Raw genomic sequence first — 21,573 nt, 5'->3', positions numbered from 1 at the left:
AACAGAAGAGTAAATACAGGGGGCATTTGAGGGAGCAGCTGGAGGTGTAAAGTCCTGCCTATCAGCCCTGCTCTTCACAGTGGCTGAGTGCTGGTTTCTCCATCTTCACTCCACATTTACCCATATGGCAGATTCTCTCCCTAAGGGCTTTTCATGTATTAATTTACTTAATACTTAATTGCCAATGTAGAACAGAGGATAGTGAGACACAGAATGGGTAAGTCACTTCCCCAAAGCTACACAGCTAGTCAGTGGTGGAGCGGGCAATCCAACCCTGTTAATCAGGGCTGTAGGTAAAAGCCTACAGCCTCCCTCCCACAATGGTACACAGAATGCACTTGTGTGCTGTTCAGTGCAACTGAGGAAGGGGCAGTTTCCTGATGGAAAGAAGAAAGAGAAGATAAATAGAGAAGAAGAGAATATGATCAAGCTGGACTCCAGAAAGCACTTGTCTTTAGAGGGTTGGCAGCTTTAAAACAACACTGGCAGTTGTAGGTATCATGAACCAATCTGTTGCCTTCCCGAAAATACTAGAACCACTTCTAATGAGCTGGTTTCTCCTGGCTCCACATTTTCTAATCCAGAGATGGTCAACTCCTCTTTTTAGAGCAAGATCTTAGATGAGGACATTCTCTAAGAGGACTTTTCCAGAAAATTCAGAGAGGTCAATTTACCAAAAGGATTTTTTTTCCTGGAACAAGAAAATTCTATGTTTCATGAATAATGATGGGAAATAGAAAGATGCCCATATTTCCATAGGCCTTTTTCCCCCTTTAATGAATTTAATGAATCAGAATACATACAACTCAATAAAAATAGAACTGAAAAGCCTGGTAAGTATCATTCAAAGCCTTTCAACCAGTCATTTTCATATTTCCTGAAGCCAGCATTTCCATTAAAGTGGTACATCATTATGCAAAAAATAGAATTTTGCGGTATCCTCAGGAAAAGGATGCAAAAATTGGCAACAGATAAAGGCAGAGGACAGGGGTTATTTGCAGGAAAAAAAGGTTGTGGAGTGTTTTTTAGTCATTCTGCTGACATTTGAGGAGGGATGATTTTTCATTAGATGAAACTGTTCTGCATATTGTGAATTGTTCAGAATTCCTAATTCTTGCCCATTGCTTTCCAGTAGTGAATTAAACACAGTGGAACCAAAACCATCCAGCATATTTCCAGATACCTCCTAGGGAGACCTACTGACCCAGGCTGATAACTGCTGGTGATCAATCCAGATAAATTCAGGAAATCCTGAGTGAATACCATCATGGATCTTTAAGAAGCTCACAGTTCTAGTAAGGGGGAAGAGAAGATAGGGCTGAATGTACCAAACTATCACCTAAGACCTCATGTGACACGTAATGCACCACAGGCCTTCTGTCAAAGTTTATCTAATGTAACACAACATGCAATGTCTAAAAAACATACAATGAAATACTTTTAAAGTCTAGGGTCCATATTGCCTCAAAAGTAACTAATTAAGTCAACTGAAAACCAGAAGGGAGCCCAGTGATCATCTAGCATAAGAGGTAGCAAACCTCTTCTGTAAAGGGCCTCAGTGTAAATATTTCAGGTTTTGTGGGCTATACAACTTCTGTTGCAACTATTCAAACTCTGTGTTATAGCTCAAAGGAAGCCATAGATAATATGTACATGAGTGGGCATTGCTTTGGTCCAATAAAACTACTTACAACATTTAATAGGGGGCCTGAGTGGCTCCGTTGGTTTATGTTGCCAACTCTTGATTTTGGCTCAGGTCCTGATCTCAGGATCATGCGATCTGACCCTGCATTGGGCTCTGTGCTGGTTGGTCATGGAGACTGCTTAGGATTCTTTCTTTCTCTCTCCCTCTGCATGCCCCTCTGCTTGAGTTCTCACTTTCTCTCTCTCTCTCTCCCCATCCAAACAAAATTAAAATTGAAAACAAAACAAAAACCCGCTTAAATAGATGTGAAATCATTAAATAAAGACAGGATCAATATCACTGATTTTTTTTTCTTTTGCCTCAGGCTCCAATATGACTCCACATAGCACTGATCTATGCCTTCATAGAGGCATAGTTGCTGATCTTGCCTTCACTTCAAGTTTTGATAATGTGGTCATCATGGAACTTACGGCATTAATTGTGATTTAAAAAAAAAAAACTTTCATTCAAATATTACTTAGTTACTGAATTATTGGTACCTCCTAAGCTTGAGCTATTGAGGCCAGTTCCTGTTGCACCTAGCCATGGTTTGGGCCCTACCTCATGCTCCCAAATCTACACCTCTGTCTCCATTTTTCCTTGAGCTGCCCCCTCTGTTGGTTTTCCTTATGGCCCCACTCATTGTTAAATTGGGTCCTAGTGTCTTGGCTGGGCATTTCCATGCTGGGGTCATGTCTTGGCTCCTCCACCCTCTCACTTTTGCTCCTTCTTGGGAACAACAACAAATCTCTTCCTGTGTCCCATGCTGGGCTGTCTTACTTCAGACCCTTCTGCTTCAGGAAGTCTTATCTAGAAATATTCCTAATACAGCAGATGTCTCCTTTCATCAATGTGGTAAGCAGAAAGAGGGAAATAAAACAGAGAAGTCCCCCTCACTGGACTGTGAACCCCTCAGAGAAAGAACCTTCATATCCCAATATGTGGGGTTTAGAGGGTCACCAATTCGTTTTTGTCAAATTGAAGTACACAAGCCCTTTCATCTAGAGTTTTAGTTTAGATGACAAGGATAGAAAGAGGAAGGCTTGCGGAAGACTAATTTTATGCTCTTAAAGTGACAGAAAAACAGTGCTACTTTGTGAATGTTAGTGGGTAAAATGAAATCACTGGGCGAAATTGCCAAAGTGAGCAGCGTGAATAGTGCTAGGTCCAGAAAATGTAGTCACCACCACTTGTGCCCTAAGTAGTTGGTCTATTGCAGGATATCCACGTGTTTTACCCATTTTTTTTTATTTCCAGTATGCTCCTATTGCATGGGAGGTGAGAGGGCCAATTCAGAAATAAATGACTGCTCTCAGCTAAGCCCCCATTTCCCAAATCCCAAGCCTTCCCTTAACCCATTTATTTAACTTCTCTTAACATATTTAAATCCATTGTAAGGAATTTTGAGGGAGACAGATGAGACAGGTCGCCAACATTGGTATGCACATTAAAATAAAGAAAATTAAATGAAAGATTAATAGGGCAGACAGGTAACCATGTAGCGTGATTTCACTTTGAAGTAATTTATTTCCATTCAAACTGTGATAAATAACCACCAAGTGATATAATAATTACCCATTTCTTGGTGTCGAATGGGATGTAGAAATTATTCTCTAAAGTGAAAACATCCCATGGACTTTCCAGAAGGAATGTCACACATTCAATAAAGCTACAAACCATGACCCCAAAAGAAATTGAATTGGCCTGTTTGTATTCCCATCGCTATGTCTGAAAAGTATGTTCTCACCCTCCAAGGCAAGCTTCCCTTTCTGTTTGATAAAGTCTTGTGATTTGCGACCACAAAAACTCTGAGGACTCTATAAATTTTGTGCTTTGGCACTCCCGTGTGAGATCAAGCCCTGAAAAAGATGGCTGGTGAAGAAGGCAGAGTCACAAGGTCATGGAACATTCCTAGTTTTGGTGTTCAGCAATGGTCATTTCTAAACGCCCCCTGGGCTTAAAAATAATTGAATGCATTTTAAAATTAAATCTCATTCAGTTAAAAGCAAGACTCCATCTATAAACATTCACCAGCAGCAGAAGATGGGAAGGATCTTCTTTGCTGGACTTCGTTACCACTCATCAACATGGGGCTGCCACTGTTTCTAGGACCTAGGATGTCTGGGTGTGTGCATATGCCATTTCATATCAGAGACACAGCTGACATGGGAGACCAGCTGGCAAAGAGACAAATTCACTGGTAGAAACAAATAAGCACTGGACATAGAGCAAGAAAATATGGGTTCTTGTCCTGGATTGTTCCCTTGTCAGTCATGCAAACATGGGCTGTTCACTTAAACATCTCTGACCCTGTTTCTTCATCTGTAAAATGGGGCTGGTGGTATGTACCTACCTTGGACCACTGGAAAATTATAACATGGTGGACAATTCACAAGCTTCTAAGTGTTACTTAAACAGTGACTAAGGGTATGGAAGGCACTCATTTAAGAGTGGTCAGGAAATAGTCCCCACTTCAAGGAACTTTCCACGGAGAAGGAAAGAAAAAACATGTATACTCAACTTATCTCAGCAAGGCTATTCTCAGCCTCTCTGTCATTTTCTGCTTAGGCAACCTAATGTTGCAGACTTTCCATATCCACTTACTTGTTCAGTCATCCTTTTATTAAGTGGCCTATTTATTCAACAAAACTTCACCTAGCATTTTCAATGTACCTGGCACTGGGAAAACAGAGGTGAGCCGCATCAAATCAAGGAGCTCAGAGCCCGGCACAAAAGAATACAACTTCGCAGTTTGCAAAGCACTTTAAATAGTTTCTTATCTCATCCTCCAAAGAGCTACTTGGAGTAGGCATTATTAGCTCCATGAAAAATGACAACACTGAAGACTCAGAACAATAAAGTGACTTGCAAACCCCATAGAACTTTCAATGATGGGGCAATGTTGAAAATGTGGTTTTCCTATATGAATCTGGTGACACTTCTTTTATGCCATGGGTGTCTTCCAGGAGAGAGGCCCTATCTTGAACTAAAGCATCCTGCTGAGAATGACTCTACCTAACTCTTAGAAGTTATTTTCTCTGTAGAGCTGAATCCTGGCCTTTGTACCTTCCATCACGGCCTAGAGGCAAGCTAAAATAAATTCTCTTCTTTTCCTTCCTTCCTTCCGTCCTCCCTTCCTTCCGTCCTCCCTTCCTTCCGTCCTCCCTTCCCTTCCCCCTCCCTCCCTTCCTCCCTCCTTCCCATCTTTCCTTCTTTCCTTGTTCTGTCCTGTCCCTTCCTTCCTAGCATCCCACCTTCCTTCCTCCCTTCCCAAGCATTTATTGAGCACTTGCACTCACTTTGTGCTAAGCATTGTGTTGGGCCTTTAAGACTAAGGGGCATCCAAGTCTCAAAGACAGGGTCCTTGCCTCCTGGAGCTCAACACCTAGTGGAGGACTTAGAAAGTACCCAGATAATTTCAACAGAGTGTGATAAGTGTGTGACAGTAGAGATACAGGATTCAGGGACAGCACGTAAAAAGGAATCATACCCAGCCTTTGGGGAAACAGGAAGGATTTCACAGAAGAGTAGTGGCCAAAAGGAGACCTGGAGGGCTTTTGCCCAGGCAAAACAGGGTCTAGCATGTTTCAGGCTGAGGGAACCAAATGAGTAAAGTCAGAGGAGGGGAGTGAGCATGAGGCAGTGGGGGACCCACAGTTTGTTCAGTGTGGCTAGACTATGGTGAGTGAGAGATGAAGTAGAAAGTTGTTGTCAGGGAGGAACCCACGGTAAGACTGCAGATGACAGGTCAGAAGTTTAGACTTCCTTCCAAAAGCTATGAGGTGTGGGGCATGGAGGGACTTTCAGTAGAAGGTGGCACTCTTGAATTTTATTTTTAGTACAATAACTGCTCTTTTGAGAATGAACTCAGACAAGGAAACTGAAGTCAGGGAAATCAGTTGGAGGAAGAGCTGTCTGTGGTAATGGCACAGCTGTGAGATGACAGCGATCTTGAACTAATGTACCAGAGGTGGGTTGTTCATTTCAACAGTTGCCTGAATCACTACTGAATAAGTCCATTGGATTCTATATCATAAACAAATGATATTACTTGTTTGACTTATCAAGTTCTTACCATAAAGCCAGGCACTAGGCTAAGAACTTTAAGTACATTATTGCATTTAAGAATAAGAACAGAGAAGGGGGCAAGATGGCGGAGGAGTAGGGTCTCCAGGTCACCTGTCCTCAGCAAATTACCTAGAAAACCATCCAATCATCCTGAAAACCTACGAATTCGGCCTGAGATTTAAAGAGAGACCAGCTGGAACGCTACAGTGAGAAGAGTTCGCGCTTCTATCAAGGTAGGAAGACGGGGAAAAAGAAATAAAGAAACAAAAGGCCTCCAAGGGGGAGGGGCCCCGCGAGGAGCCGGGCTGAGGCCGGGGCGAGTGTCCCCAGGACAGGAGAGCCCCGTCCCGGAGGAGCAGGAGCTGCACCAACCTTCCCCGCGGAAAGGGGCTCCCCGGGAATTGGAGCAGGATCCCCAGAAAGGCGGGGACGCCCTCGGGCTCCCTGGGACAGTAACAGAGGAACTGCGCCCCGGAGAGTGCGCCGAGCTCCCTAAGGGCTGCAGCGCTCGGCGGGACCCGGAGCAGCTCGGAGGGGTTCGGGCGGCGGCTCCGCGGAGGGGGCTGCAGGGCTCCGGGAACAGCTCAGAGGCGGCGGCTCGGGCGGAGGAAGAAGCTCCGCGCGGAGGGGGCTGCGCGGCTCCGGGAACAGCTCGGAGGGGCTCGGGCGGCGGCTCCGCGGAGGGGGCTGCGCGGCTCCGGGAACAGCTCAGCGGCGGCGGCTCGTGCAGAGGAAGAAGCTCCGCGCGGAGGGGGCTGCGCGGCTCCGGGAACAGCTCGGAGAGGCTCGGGCGGCGGCTCCGCGGAGGGGGCTGCGCGGCTCCGGGAACAGCTCGGAGAGGCTCGGGCGGCGGCTCCGCGGAGGGGGCTGCACCGCCGGGAGCGCGAATCCAACAGCGCAGGCCCCGGAGCACAGGGCGCCGGGACACAGCCCAGGATCCGGCCTCCCCCGGGACAGGCAGAGGCCGGGAGGGCCCACGACAGCAAGGACGCTCCTGCCTGGAACTGAGCAGATCAGCGGCCCCGCCCCGGAGCCCCAGGCCCTGCAGACGGAGAGCCCCGGAGCTACTGCGGGGGCTGGATCCAGGGTCCCAGAGCTGCCCCCGCCACTGTGGCTTCCTCCCGGGGCCTCACGGGGTCAACAACCCCCACCGAGCCCTGCACCAGGCAGGGGCAGAGCAGCTCCCCCAAGTGCCAACACCTGAGAATCAGCACAGCAGGCCCCTCCCCCAGAAGACCAGCGAGACGGACCAGTTCCAAGGGAAGTCAAGGGACTTAAACTACACAGAATCAGAAGATACTCCCCCGTGGTTTTTTTTGTTTTTTGTTTTTTTGTTTTTGTTTTTGTTTTTGTTTTTTTTTTTGTTTTGTTTTGCGCTTTTTTTTTCTCTCTTTCTTCTTGATTTCTGATTGCTTCCCCCACCCCCCCTTTTTTCTTTTTTCTCCTTTCTTTCTTTTTCTTTCTTTTTCTTCTCTTTTTCCCCTATTTTTTTCTTCTTTCTCTTTTTTCTTTTTCTCTTTTCTTTCCTTCTCTCTCTTTTTCTCCTTTTCCCAATACAACTTGTTTTTGGCCACTCTGCACTGAGCAAAATGACTAGAAGGAAAACCCCTCAAAAAAAAGAATCAGAAACAGCCCACTCTCCCACAGAGTTACAAAATATGGATTACAATTCAATGTCAGAAAGCCAATTCAGAAGCACTATTTTACAGCTACTGGTGGCTCTAGAAAAAACCATAAAGGACTCAAGAGACTTCATGACTGCAGAATTTAGATCTAATCAGGCAGAAATTAAAAATCAATTAAATGAGATGCAATCCAAGCTAGAAGTCCTAACGACGAGGCTTGACGAGGTGGAAGAACGAGTGAGTGACATAGAAGACAAGTTGATGGCAAAGAGGGAAACTGAGGAAAAAAGAGACAGGCAATTAAAAGACCATGAGGATAGATTAAGGGAAATAAATGATAGCCTGAGGAAGAAAAACCTACGTTTAATTGGGGTTCCCGAGGGCGCGGAAAGGGACAGAGGGCCAGAATATGTATTTGAACAAATCCTAGCTGAAAACTTTCCGAATCTGGGAAGAGAAACAGGCATTCAGATCCAGGAAATAGAGAGATCCCCCCCTAAAATCAACAAAAACCGTTCAACACCTCGACATTTAATAGTGAAGCTTGCAAATTCCAAAGATAAGGAGAAGATCCTTAAAGCAGCAAGAGAAAAAAAGTCCCTGACTTTTATGGGGAGGAATATTAGGGTAACAGCAGACCTCTCCACAGAGACCTGGCAGGCCAGAAAGGGCTGGCAGGATATATTCAGGGTCCTAAATGAAAAGAACATGCAACCAAGAATACTTTACCCCGCAAGGCTTTCATTCAAAATGGAAGGAGAGATAAAGAGCTTCCAAGACAGGCAGGAACTGAAAGAATATGTAACCTCCAAACCAGCTCTGCAAGAAATTTTAAGGGGGACTCTTAAAATTCCCCTTTAAGAAGAAGTTCAGTGGAACAATCCACAAAAACAAGGACTGAATAGATATGATGACACTAAACTCATATCTATCAATAGTAACTCTGAATGTGAACGGGCTTAATGACCCCATCAAAAGGCGCAGGGTTTCAGACTGGATAAAAAAGCAGGACCCATCTATTTGCTGTCTACAAGAGACTCATTTTAGACAGAAGGACACTTACAACCTGAAAATAAAAGGTTGGAGAACCATTTACCATTCAAATGGTCCTCAAAAGAAAGCAGGGGTTTCCATCCTTATATCAGATAAATTAAAATTTACCCCGAAGACTATAGTGAGAGATGAAGAGGGACACTATCTCATACTCAAAGGATCTATCCAACAAGAGGACTTAACAATCCTCAATATATATGCCCCGAATGTGGGAGCTGCCAAATATTTAAACCAATTAATAACCAAACTCAAGAAATACCTTGATAATAATACACTTATACTTGGTGACTTCAATCTAGCTCTTTCTACCCTGGATAGGTCTTCTAAGCATAATATCTCCAAAGAAACGAGAGCTTTAAATGATACACTGGACCAGATGGATTTCACAGATATCTACAGAACTTTACATCCAAACTCAACTGAATACACATTCTTCTCAAGTGCACATGGAACTTTCTCCAGAATAGACCACATACTGGGTCACAAATCGGGTCTGAACCGATACCAAAAGATCGGGATAGTCCCCTGTATATTCTCAGACCATAATGCCTTGAAATTAGAACTTAATCACAACAAGAAATATGGAAGGACCACAAACACGTGGAGGTTAAGGACCATCCTGCTAAAAGATGAAAAGGTCAACCAGGAAATTAAGGAAGAATTAAAAAGATTCATGGAAACTAATGAAAATGAAGATACAACCGTTCAAAATCTTTGGGATGCAGCAAAAGCAGTCCTGAGGGGGAAATACATCGCAATACAAGCATACATTCAAAAACAGGAAAGATCTCAAATACAAAAGCTCACCTTACACATAAAGGAACTAGAGAAAAAGCAACAAATAGACCCCACCCCCAGCAGAAGAAGAGAGTTAATTAAAATTCGAGCAGAACTCAATGATATCGAGACCAAAAGAACTGTGGAACAGATCAACAGAACCAGGAGTTGGTTCTTTGAAAGAATTAATAAGATAGATAAACCATTAGCCAACCTTATTAAAAAGAAGAGAGAGAAGACTCAAATTAATAAAATCATGAATGAGAAAGGGGACATCACTACCAACACCAAGGAAATACAAACGATTTTAAAAACATATTATGAACAGCTGTACGCCAATAAATCAGGAAATCTAGAAGAAATGGACGCATTCCTGGAAAGCCACAAACTACCAAAACTGGAGCAGGAAGAAATAGAAAACCTGAACAGGCCAATAACCAGGGAGGAAATTGAAGCAGTCATCAAAAACCTCCCAAGACACAAGAGTCCAGGGCCAGATGGCTTCCCAGGGGAATTCTATCAAACGTTTAAAGAAGAAATCATACCTATTCTACTAAAGCTGTTTGGAAAGATAGAAAGAGATGGAGTACTTCCAAATTCGTTCTATGAGGCCAGCATCACCTTAATTCCGAAACCAGACAAAGACCCCACCAAAAAGGAGAATTACAGACCAATATCCCTGATGAACATGGATGCAAAAATTCTCAACAAGATATTAGCCAATAGGATCCAACAACACATTAAGAAAATTATTCACCATGACCAAGTAGGATTTATCCCTGGGACACAAGGCTGGTTCAACACTCGTAAAACCATCAATGTGATTCATCATATCAGCAAGAGAAAAACCAAGAACCATATGATACTCTCATTAGATGCAGAGAAAGCATTTGACAAAATACAGCATCCATTCCTGATCAAAACCCTTCAGAGTGTTGGGATAGAGGGAACTTTCCTCGACATCTTAAAAGCCATCTACGAAAAGCCCACAGCAAATATCATTCTCAATGGGGAAGCACTGGGAGCCTTTCCCCTAAGATCAGGAACAAGACAGGGATGTCCACTCTCACCACTGCTGTTCAACATAGTTCTGGAAGTCCTCGCCTCAGCAATCAGACAACAAAAAGACATTAAAGGCATTCAAATTGGCAAAGAAGAAGTCAAACTCTCCCTCTTCGCCGATGACATGATACTCTACATAGAAAACCCAAAAGCCTCCACTCCCAGATTGCTAGAACTCATACAGCAATTTGGTAGCGTGGCAGGATACAAAATCAATGCCCAGAAATCAATGGCATTTCTATACACTAACAATGAGACTGAAGAAAGAGAAATTAAGGAGTCAATCCCATTTACAATTGCACCCAAAAGCATAAGATACCTAGGAATAAACCTAACCAAAGAGGTAAAAGATCTATACCCTAAAAACTATAGAACACTTCTGAAAGAAATTGAGGAAGACACAAAGAGATGGAAAAATATTCCATGCTCATGGATTGGCAGAATTAATATTGTAAAAATGTCAATGTTACCCAGGGCAATTTATACGTTTAATGCAATCCCTATCAAAATACCATGGACTTTCTTCAGAGAGTTAGAACAAATTATTTTAAGATTTGTGTGGAATCAGAAAAGACCCCGAATAGCCAGGGGAATTTTAAAAAAGAAAACCTTAGCTGGGGGCATCACAATGCCAGATTTCAGGTTGTATTACAAAGCTGTGGTCATCAAGACAGTGTGGTACTGGCACAAAAACAGACACATAGATCAATGGAACAGAATAGAGAACCCAGAAGTGGACCCTGAAATGTACGGCCATCTAATATTCGATAAAGGAGGAAAGACTATCCATTGGAAGAAAGACAGTCTCTTCAATAAATGGTGCTGGGAAAATTGGACATCCACATGCAGAAGAATGAAACTGGACCACTCTCTTTCACCATACACAAAGATAAACTCAAAATGGATGAGAGATCTAAATGTGAGACAAGATTCCATCAAAATCCTAGAGGAGAACACAGGCAACACCCTTTTTGAACTTGGCCACAGTAACTTCTTGCAAGATACATCCACGAAGGCAAAAGAAACAAAAGCAAAAATGAACTATTGGGACTTCATCAAGATAAGAAGCTTTTGCACAGCAAAGGATACAGTCAACAAAACTAAAAGACAACCTACAGAATGGGAGAAGATATTTGCAAATGACATATCAGATAAAGGGCTAGTTTCCAAAATCTATAAAGAACTTATTAAACTCAACACCAAAGAAACAAACAATCCAATCATGAAATGGGCAAAAGACATGAAGAGAACTCTCACAGAGGAAGACATGGACATGGCCAACATGCACATGAGAAAATGCTCTGCATCACTTGCCATCAGGGAAATACAAATCAAAACCACAATGAGATACCACCTCACACCAGTGAGAATGGGGAAAATTAACAAGGCAGGAAACAACAAATGTTGGAGAGGATGCGGAGAAAAGGGAACCCTCTTACACTGTTGGTGGGAATGTGAACTGGTGCAGCCACTCTGGAAAACTGTGTGGAGGTTCCTCAAAGAGTTAAAAATAGACCTGCCCTACGACCCAGCAATTGCACTGTTGGGGATTTACCCCAAAGATTCAGATGCAATGAAACGTCGGGACACCTGCACCCCGATGTTTCTATCAGCAATGGCCACAATAGCCAAACTGTGGAAGGAGCCTCGGTGTCCATCGAAAGATGAATGGATAAAGAAGATGTGGTTTATGTATACAATGGAATATTACTCAGCAATTAGAAACGACAAATACCCACCATTTGCTTCAACGTGGATGGAACTGGAGGGTATTATGCTGAGTGAAATAAGTCAATCGGAGAAGGACAAACAGTGTATGTTCTCATTCATTTGGGGAATATGAATAATAGTGAAAGGGAATATAAAGGAAGGGAAAAGAAATGTTGGGAAATATCAGGAAGGGAGACAGAACATAAAGACTCCTAACTCGGGGAAACGAACTAGGGGTGGTGGAAGGGGAGGAGGGCGGGTGTTGGAGGGGAATGGGTGACGGGCACTGAGGTGGTCACTTGACGGGATGAGCACTGGGTGTTTTTCTGTATGTTGGTAAATTAAACACCAATAAAAGTTAATTAAAAAAAAAAAATAAAAAAAAAAAAAAAAAAAAAAAGAATAAGAACAAAATGATGCTGGCATAGCTGTTCTTCCTGTTTTACAAATACAGATTCCTAGGACCCACTGGAAGAATACTAAACCCAAATTTTCAGAGGTGGTACCCAGAAACCTGCATTGAGATCCAGCAATCATAATGTGCTTCTTTTAAATCTTCAGAGCTGCTATTGTTAACTCCAAAGCATGTGACATTTTTATTCTGGGGAACAGTTTCAATTAATAAAAAAAATAATTTCAATTCCAAAAATAACAATTTCAATTAACCTGGGCTGCCTTGTGCTTAATGACATATAAACGCCCCAAATAGTATGAAATTCCCCAATGACAAGTACATAAAACATTTAGCTGAGAGTGAGACTGGCAGAGATACTGCTTTAGAGAAAGATGTCTTTGGGGTCCCCAAATGGAATAGGCTTGAGATAAAGAAAATGGTTTGGGTGGAAGGAGGATGACACAGACAGGATTCAAAAGAAGCCCTGGCATGTGGTCAGACAGCAGCACCTGAGTGCTGGAAGGGACCTGAGGCACCTTCAAATCCAAAGATTTTCAAACAGTATTCCAGACTTTTTCAAGGAGCAAGGTGAAAGCTGAACATTTAGGATTTGAACTCTCTTCAATCTCTCTTTTAACTGTTCTGCATAGTGGGTGTGATCTAGAATTTTCTTTAAAGGAAGGGGATAGGAGAGATGGGAAAAATAAAAGAAAGGAACCTGTATAGTGGACAAGTCCACACATACTTCCTGGGCATTTGTGTACCAGGTAGAACTAGTGTCAGCATTGTGGATATTAACATGAATAATGCACAGCCTCTGCCTGCATCTACTGAGGATCTTCGGTTGCAAGTAACAGAAATCAACTCCAGCTAACTTAAATGAGTAGTCGGATTTCCTAGAATATTACTTAGAGTAGCTCTAGAATGAATCAGAGAATTGAACAATCAGACTTTTAGGCTGGGTGAGAGCCATGAAGCTCTAGGGATCAAAGCAGGGAGAGCTCATGGACAGACTTCTTAAGACTAGGAACAGAATGTTCCTCCTCTAATCAGTGAGTCATGCCTCTTAAGAACCAAACACTCAGGAAAAAGCTAGAGTCTGATTGGCCTAATGTACATGATGCTCACCTATGCCAAAAATGTGAAAATACTGAAGGGCCAGTAGAGTAGATTTGAGAAAGGATGGACTACACTCCCAAGCAATGCACATAAGGAGGAGTGGAGTAGTTCTCCACTGGCAAAAAGGCCAGTATTGTTGACAACAGTCAGCAGGGTAGAGGCTGAGCAAACTAAAAGAGCAGCTCTCCACTAGATTTCGCACAAAGACCTTACTTTCAAAGTGGGGTGAGGGGTCTTGAAGATACACATGTTTTGTTCTGCCCAACAACTCCCATGTCTGAAGCTTTCTGCCTAGTAATCCTTATCTCCCACTCTGGGACATGAAATGATACTGGTATCTTCCCGACCTGGGATGAGTGATAAACTCATCATGGCTGGTATGTTCATCACCGTGGTCATGGTGATTGGTCCTGGGGTGAGCATATGACCAATTCTAAGCCTATCAGGGACTCTCTTTGGGATATTTAAACTTCAAGCTGAGTCCTCAAGGATCACTGGCAGCCATCCATTCCCCTCCACACTTAAGAAGTTAATCAAAGAGAATGAAGACACAGAGTTGAGAGAGAGAAATGTGGCTTTATTTGAGTCTCAGGCTCTAGTTGTCTCTGAGGCTAAATTACACCCTGCTCTTGTCATTTGATATAAGGTAACCTAATAATCTCAACAATAAATAATCTAAACACAATACTTTTTCTTGGTCTAAGTTAGTTCAATGTGGGATTCTACCATTTGCCATTAAAAGTATCCTCTGCAGTTTAAGTGCATAAATAGCTGAACACCAGAGCATCTTTGGGACAATTGACATCAGAAAGATCTGGTGTTCGGAAGAGGATCAAACCACATACATCATTCTAGTAGTTCTCATTTTCCAAGCGCCTAGAACGAGTCAGGCATGCTAGGTACCTGACATACATTATTTAATTTACTTTTTGTATCACTCCTACAAGGTCATATTATCTCCATCTCATAGGTAAGAAATGGAGGCCAGAGAAGTTAAGCAATTCACACACAACTGCCAAATGGCAAAATCTGGTTTAAAATCTGACCCTGAATACTTTCTTTGCCCTGTAGCCAGAACACAGAGGCACTCTTTATTCTTTCCAACAATGGACAGATCCCCCAGGAACTTACCCAAAATTACAATCAAGTGGCATCACTGCCCCCTTAGAATGTGAAATCTTTTTTTTTTTTTTTAATGCTTTTGCTGAGTCTACATTTGACATTAATGATAACCTCATTATAGCCCATTGTTATTTAGGGTATTACTGGGGAGTGGAGTTTGCAGACATATTTCAATAGTGCTTCGACCCCTCAGGCCACCGTGACTGTTGCATTTCTCTCTGTGTTCAGTTTTTACAACTCTCTATTGTTCATTAGGGTAAGAATTTATAAGCCTGACACCTTGGGCAGGGAAAGGCGCATCACTGTTTCTGAGTTAGGGCCCTTCTGGGAGGGTGGAGTGTGGGGCAGAGTGCTTAGTGGATGTAGCAGGCAGGAATGCATGTTATTTGTAGTCAGGCCATATTACTACCAAAGTATAGTCTTTTCTGCAGATGCAGATAGTACCCCAGGGTAGAAGAAGCAGACTGTCTTAAGTCAGAGAAGCTATGGTTTCTGCCAGGTGCTGGGTCCACCCAGCTGTGTGACCTTGGGCAAGTCACTTCCCTTCTCTGGGCTACCATCTTGCCCTGAACAAAATAAGAGGGCTCTTTTATATCATCCTGTCCCATTGAACCTTCTCCATGAAATGCTGGCGCAGCACAAGATGTTCTAAGAAAAAGGAGTTCTGGGATCAATTAACTTGAGAAACGTCACATTCAAGTTAAATTGACTTTATTATATTACCAACAGTTTCCCAGAGGCTGGGATATACTATTTTCTCACCATTACTCTGCAACAAAGGATGTAGCATTTTCCAGACTTTTTTCCTCCCCTTTGATAATGAAGGAATCTGATCTTCTATCTAAGAACAACTTTTAACATCCATAGGATATAGCATTTTCTTGGAACACAGTTTTGGAAACCCTGGGTCAGAGGATGTGTAAATGTTCCTTGGTGCTTTCCTTTGTACTGCAGAAAGCCCTGTTCCTTACCTCAGTGCCTGCCCTTGTCTCACTAAATTCTATTTTTCTGGTACCATCCTGGATCTATTCCCTTCTCTCCATTTCCACTAGTCCTCCCTAATCCAAGCACCATTCCTTCTTCCCTCCCTTCCCCTGCCTTCTCCCTTTCCCTTCACCTCCCCTCTCCCTCATCTTTCCTTCCACCTCCTCTTGTCTCCCTCCCTCCTAACTACTCTGCATGCTTCTCCTCTTGATCTAACTATAATCCTGCCCCCACAAAGCAGCTAGAGGTCTTTGGGACACTAGGCCAGGTCCTCGATGGCTTAAAATTCTGTAGTAATATCCCACTGCACTTGACATAAATCCCAAAGCTTTATAATGGCCTATGAGTCTCTACCCAACTCTGGACCTATCCTACCCCCTGATCCACTCATACCATTTGCACCATCTCCCTATCATGCAGCCACAATGTTTTGGTGCCTACGGTTTCTTCTGTCCAGTACTGTGCTCAGATCCTCACAGACCTACTTGTAGGTCTCAGCTCAAGCATTGTCTCCCTGAGCTTCCTTAAGACTGAGGTGAGGTGTCCAAACACACTCCTCAGGCAATCTTTTACAAGCCTAGTGTCTTCCTCACATAAGTGTTGACATATTTATTGCTGGCATCCTTTTTGAAGGAATGAAAATTCCTTAAGAGCAAGTCTCTAGTCTGCCTAGTACATGGCTGTATCCCAAGAGTCTATAATAGTACTGAACACAAACCAAACACTCAGTAAATACTTTTCATATAAGTGAATGAATGAATGCATCAATGGACATTCCCTCAATAGACATGAGTTCCTTGAAAGTAGAAGTATGTTTTATACTTTTTCAAGTTCCTACTGTGTGATCCCAAACCTTTCTTGAGGCTATTTTCTCTTCTGTAAAATGGAGATAAGAATAGGTAGCTCACAGATATATGATGAAGATTAACCAGAACTTTTAATATGTTCTAGGGCAATACGTTTCTAGGGCATTGCCCAGCACAAAGTAGCTCTCAATAATTGTTTTCTGAATGAATGAATGAATGAATGAATGAATGAAATTAATGATTTTTCTAATGCCCCAGCCAAGCAGATATATTAGGCACCATGCACATGCTCTCAAAGTATGTCCACAATCCCTCCAAGTGGTGTTATGATCTAAATCTGATGCCCTAAATGGAAAATAAAAGCCTCTGGAAGGTTGTGGAGTATGTTTCCCCTGAAGCTCTTAAAAGTAGGGAGAAGCCACTGCTCTGAGGTACAGCCCTGCCTGTGAGAAGAAGGTTGGATGAAATGGTGACATACTTCCAGTTAAGTACCAGTCCCCACCCTAGGCACGATTAATACACATGTTCTCTGTCCTCACAGACCCACAGCCCAATGGGAAAAACAGGCAAACATACAATTACAGTACAGGGGGATGAATGCTGTAGAAGGTGACATCCTGGCACAGAAGAAGGTACCCAAAACAGAGATAGGAAGTAAAGAAATATTCCTGGGAAAGGGGAACCCTTTTATACTGGTGGTGGGAATGCAAACTAGTGTAGCCACCCTGGAGAACAGTATGGAGTTTTGTTTTTTTTTTTTTTCAGTATGGAGTTTCCACAAAAAGTTCACAATAGAACTACCCCAAGACCCAGCAATTCCATTACTGGGTATTTATCCAAACATACAAACATAATGATTTGAAAAAAAAAAAACAATGATTTAAAGGGATGCATGCACCTCAATATTTATAGCAGCAATGTCCACTACTACCAAAATATATAGAGAACCCAGATTTCCATCAATAGATGAATGGATAAAGAAGATGTGGCATATATATATATATATATATATATATATATATATATATATATATATATATTGGAATGTTATTCACCCATCAAAAACAAACCAAAATCTTACCATTGGCAATGATGTGAATGGAACTAGAGGGTATTATGCTAAGTGAAATAAGTCAGTTAGAGAAAGAAAAATACCATATTATTTCACTCATACATAGAATTTAAGAAACAAAACAAATGAGCATAGGGGAAGGGAAGGCAAAATAAAATTAGATTAAAACAGAGAGGGAGGCAAACCATAAGAGATGCTGAACTCTAGGAAACAAAATGAGGGTTGCTGGAGGGGAGAGGTGTGAGGGAAGGGATTATAATTGGGTGATGGGCATTAAGGAAGGCACTTGAAGTAATAAGCACTGGATATTATATGGAGCTGATGAATCATTAAATTCTACCTCTGAAACTTAAAAAAAATTTTTTAATGCTTCCTGGAAGGATTAATGCCCTAACCAAGAGTGAAGAATGAGAAAAAATCAGCAAGAAGAGGGGGTGGGTAGGATTCTGGTGAAAAAGGACCACATTGTTGATTGGTTGGAAGGCACATGGTAGAAGGACATGTTAGGGATAATACAAAAGAGCCTGGTTTGGACAGTCTTGTGGTATGTACTGTCCAGGTAAATGGTGCGCTTTCCAAACTCCATGTGACTGGCTAGGCTATGACTGGTATTAGACCTGAATAATTTGCCCTTAGCAAATATGCAATTCTTGAAAGTTCCAGCTTTTCTTTGCATCATCCACTCTGCCATCATAAAATGTCTGTTGCCAAAAGCTGATCATGAACAGCAAAAAACTTCAGTCTAATGAGAGTGTATGAGCGGAGGTACGTGTTTGTGTACAGAAATCCCTGGGGGGCTTCTTGTAAACGAAGAGCTCACTTCAATGACCCTATCATGGTAATTAATACACTCTCTAAGCAGACTGTGCTGCTGGAAGAAAGATAAGCTGTGCTCAAATAGGGGCAGCTGTGATGCCAGGAAATTTGAACAGTCCTTGGAAAGTATAGAAGGTCCTTGAAGCATGGGGAGCATCGATAGATAAGAAGGCTGTTCTCAATAGGAGTTTTCATGTTCTGCTTTGGAGCTGACAAAGCACTTTCATAATCATTATTTTATTGAATCTCCCAAGCATTATTATTGTTCAAGATGACAATATTTGGGTAATACAGGAAGGTGCCCCCCAAACTGAGAGACATAGATTGAATTTCCATGTCATTATCTATAGCAGGTAGATGGCAAAGGTATGTTGAGCCCGAAGGAGAAAAAAAAAATGGTTTCTATTCATTAGGGCAAGAAGAAGGATTATCTAGTCCAGAGTGGAAAAATGTTGGCAATGTCCATTTGGATACCACCCAGAGAGAGATAACTGGAAGTAACCAACTTCTAGTACTCCTGTCTCAAGGCCAGGATATCCGTAATGTTGAGAGGGATGCAGAATAGGGTGAACCAGCTACAGCCCACAGGCCAACTCTGGCCTCTTGCCTGTTCCTGTAAATAAAGTTTTAATTGAAACACAGCCATGCCTGTTCATTTATGTATTGTCTATGACTGCTTGTACATAATGATGGTAGAGTTGAGTAATTACAAGACTTATCATAAAGCCATAAAATCTAAAATACAACACTTCACTGACCTTGATGTAGAACATGGGGCTGCACCACACACTGTTGAGATCTACTGAACATCCATTCGTAACATTCTTTTCCCTGGTCACCACTACCATAGGCAAGGGTAATATTTGGGCTTTATGTGTCATTACAATTGTGCCACTCACTCATGGTTGGCATCCATTATAATTGGTTTATGTCTGTGCCCTGCTGATTGTTAGTTTTTAAAAATAATATATCCCAATGATAGAAGCAAAAAGGGTAAATTCTCAGTTCCCCAATCTTCCTTGAACTTAGATGTGGCCAGGTAATACAGTTCCAAACAATTAAATGGAAGTAGAAATCTGCTGAATGAATTCTGAGAAAGCTCTAGCTTTACTTCCTGCTTCTTTCCTAGATAGTAATATGATACCTGGCACTGAGACAACCATCTTGTGAACAAGAGGTAGAAAGATAGAAAGATCCTAAGTCCTTGGGAAAAAAAAATCTATGAACAAATGAACTGATGCTAATAACTGCCTATATCCAGGCTTATTCCTACTAGAGAAATATAAAATTTTATTTTTTTAAATCACTATTATTTGGGAGCCATGTTTGATGCTATACACATTCCCAACTGATACAGTCACCATGGGCCTCCAGTATTTTAGGTCCCATTAGCAAGGTCATCCCTGTGGTGTGATGGTTACATCAAGTCTTCCAATATCCATTAGACTCATCTAACTCCCTTGATCTGCTTCAATGCTCACCACATAACATTTGATTAGAACTTGCCTGATGAATGGGCCCAGAGTCGGAAATAGCAATTCTAGTCCTAGTTCTGCTACTGATTGGCTCTCAATCCCTGAGCATTCTTCTTGCTCTTCCTAGATTTTCAGCTTCTTCATTTGTAAAATAAATAGACTAGGCTTCAGTGTCTGCTTTTTTCCACTTGTTTTCTCATTCTATAATTCATTATTTAATTCTAAAACTACATAAAGAAAGAAGGTGACAACTGTAAATGAGCATTAAAATAATGATGAGCTTCCTGGTGACTGTGTGTGGGAGGGGATGATAACATAACTCATTGTTTAATAAAAGGAAAAGTAGAAGCTTAAAAGAGGACAGTTCTTACTAATGAAAATTCAAAATATAAAATTCAAAACTTATAAATAAGACAAAAGACTGTGTAAAGGATAATGCCTGCTCTGGTGGGCCTCCAAGTCTTCTTTTCAGTAAACCCCAAAAGAGTAGTACCAATACTAGGAGACTCATTTGCTCCTTGAAAATGGTATGTTCATCTATCGATTGATATGAATAACATGTAAATTACACATTTATTTTTTTCCACCAAGACAAAAATAATGACCAACACTTAATAAGCAATATCAGCTACTAATGTATACCAGATATGTATATCTGCCTCTCCCAAAGCTCAGAAGTTTCCTTTCCCTACAAAAGAAAAGCATATAAGTAACTTGTGGACTCAGTACTTATAATTAAGAGTGTTTTCTTTGTACTTGGTCTTCATGACAGTATGTGAAGGATAAAGAATCAGAATAATCATCCCATGTTGCAAATGATAGAAACTGAGGTTCAAAAAGCCTAAGTGATATGACATGGCTGCCCAGGTTAGGTTCAGGACTGAAACTGAACCCCATCCCATTTTACTCCATGCCTGGAGGTCATGAGCATGACTATTCTGTCCATACCAAACATGAGGTGTTGCTCATGTCCTTATCCAGCATGTCTGGCAGGTGACTCTCCCCAAAGTGAGCCAATGCCTCATTGGGTGACTTCTAGGCAGCAGCTCCACTATATTTCTGTTTCATTCATGATCAATGAAGCATCAACATATCATCTCAAATATATAGCCCTTACAGCAAGTTCAATGCCTTCCAATAGCCTAGTAATGGCTGATTTTTAAAAATTAAGATTAGAAACAGGAAAATGAAACAAAGTGAAAGTAAAAGATAAGAATTGATTCTTCATTTGAGGAATCAATAAAGGATAACTATAGTTCATTAGGGGTCTCTAGGTCTGAGGCTGACCCTAATGACCTGGCTATCACACAGCTATTCCTGCCTCTTGGCTTCCAGGTCACCAGTCTTAGACCCTCTCATTCATTCATTCATTCATTCACTCACTCACTCAGCAACACAGAAGTCAAGATTCATGAGACACTTGCCTGGATAGGCTGTAGCATATTCAGCATGAAAGCCAGGACTTAGGAGGCAAAAATCAAAATATCTTCCTGTGCCTTGATTTTCCCATATTTAATGATAATCATATTGTGTAATATTTATTAGGACATACGTCATCCCAGCCACTGCTCTGAATGCTTTAAATATATTAACTCATTTAATTCTTACAACAAATGAGGCATGCAGACACTATTTTTCTACCTTTTTACCTTATAGATGAAAAACAAAACAAAACAAAACAAACTGAGGTGCCAAGAGGTAAAGAAACTTAGCCAGTGCTACATATCTAGGAAATGGTGACTCTGGGCAGTACAGCTTCAGAATCCATGTTCATAATCACTGCACTGTACAACATGTAGATAATTT

This window comes from Vulpes lagopus, chromosome 10, assembly GCF_018345385.1.
Source record: "Vulpes lagopus strain Blue_001 chromosome 10, ASM1834538v1, whole genome shotgun sequence".
NCBI classification, from domain to species: domain Eukaryota; kingdom Metazoa; phylum Chordata; class Mammalia; order Carnivora; family Canidae; genus Vulpes; species Vulpes lagopus.
The sequence above is the reverse complement of the archived record's forward strand: the minus strand, read 5'-3'. Positions refer to the sequence as shown.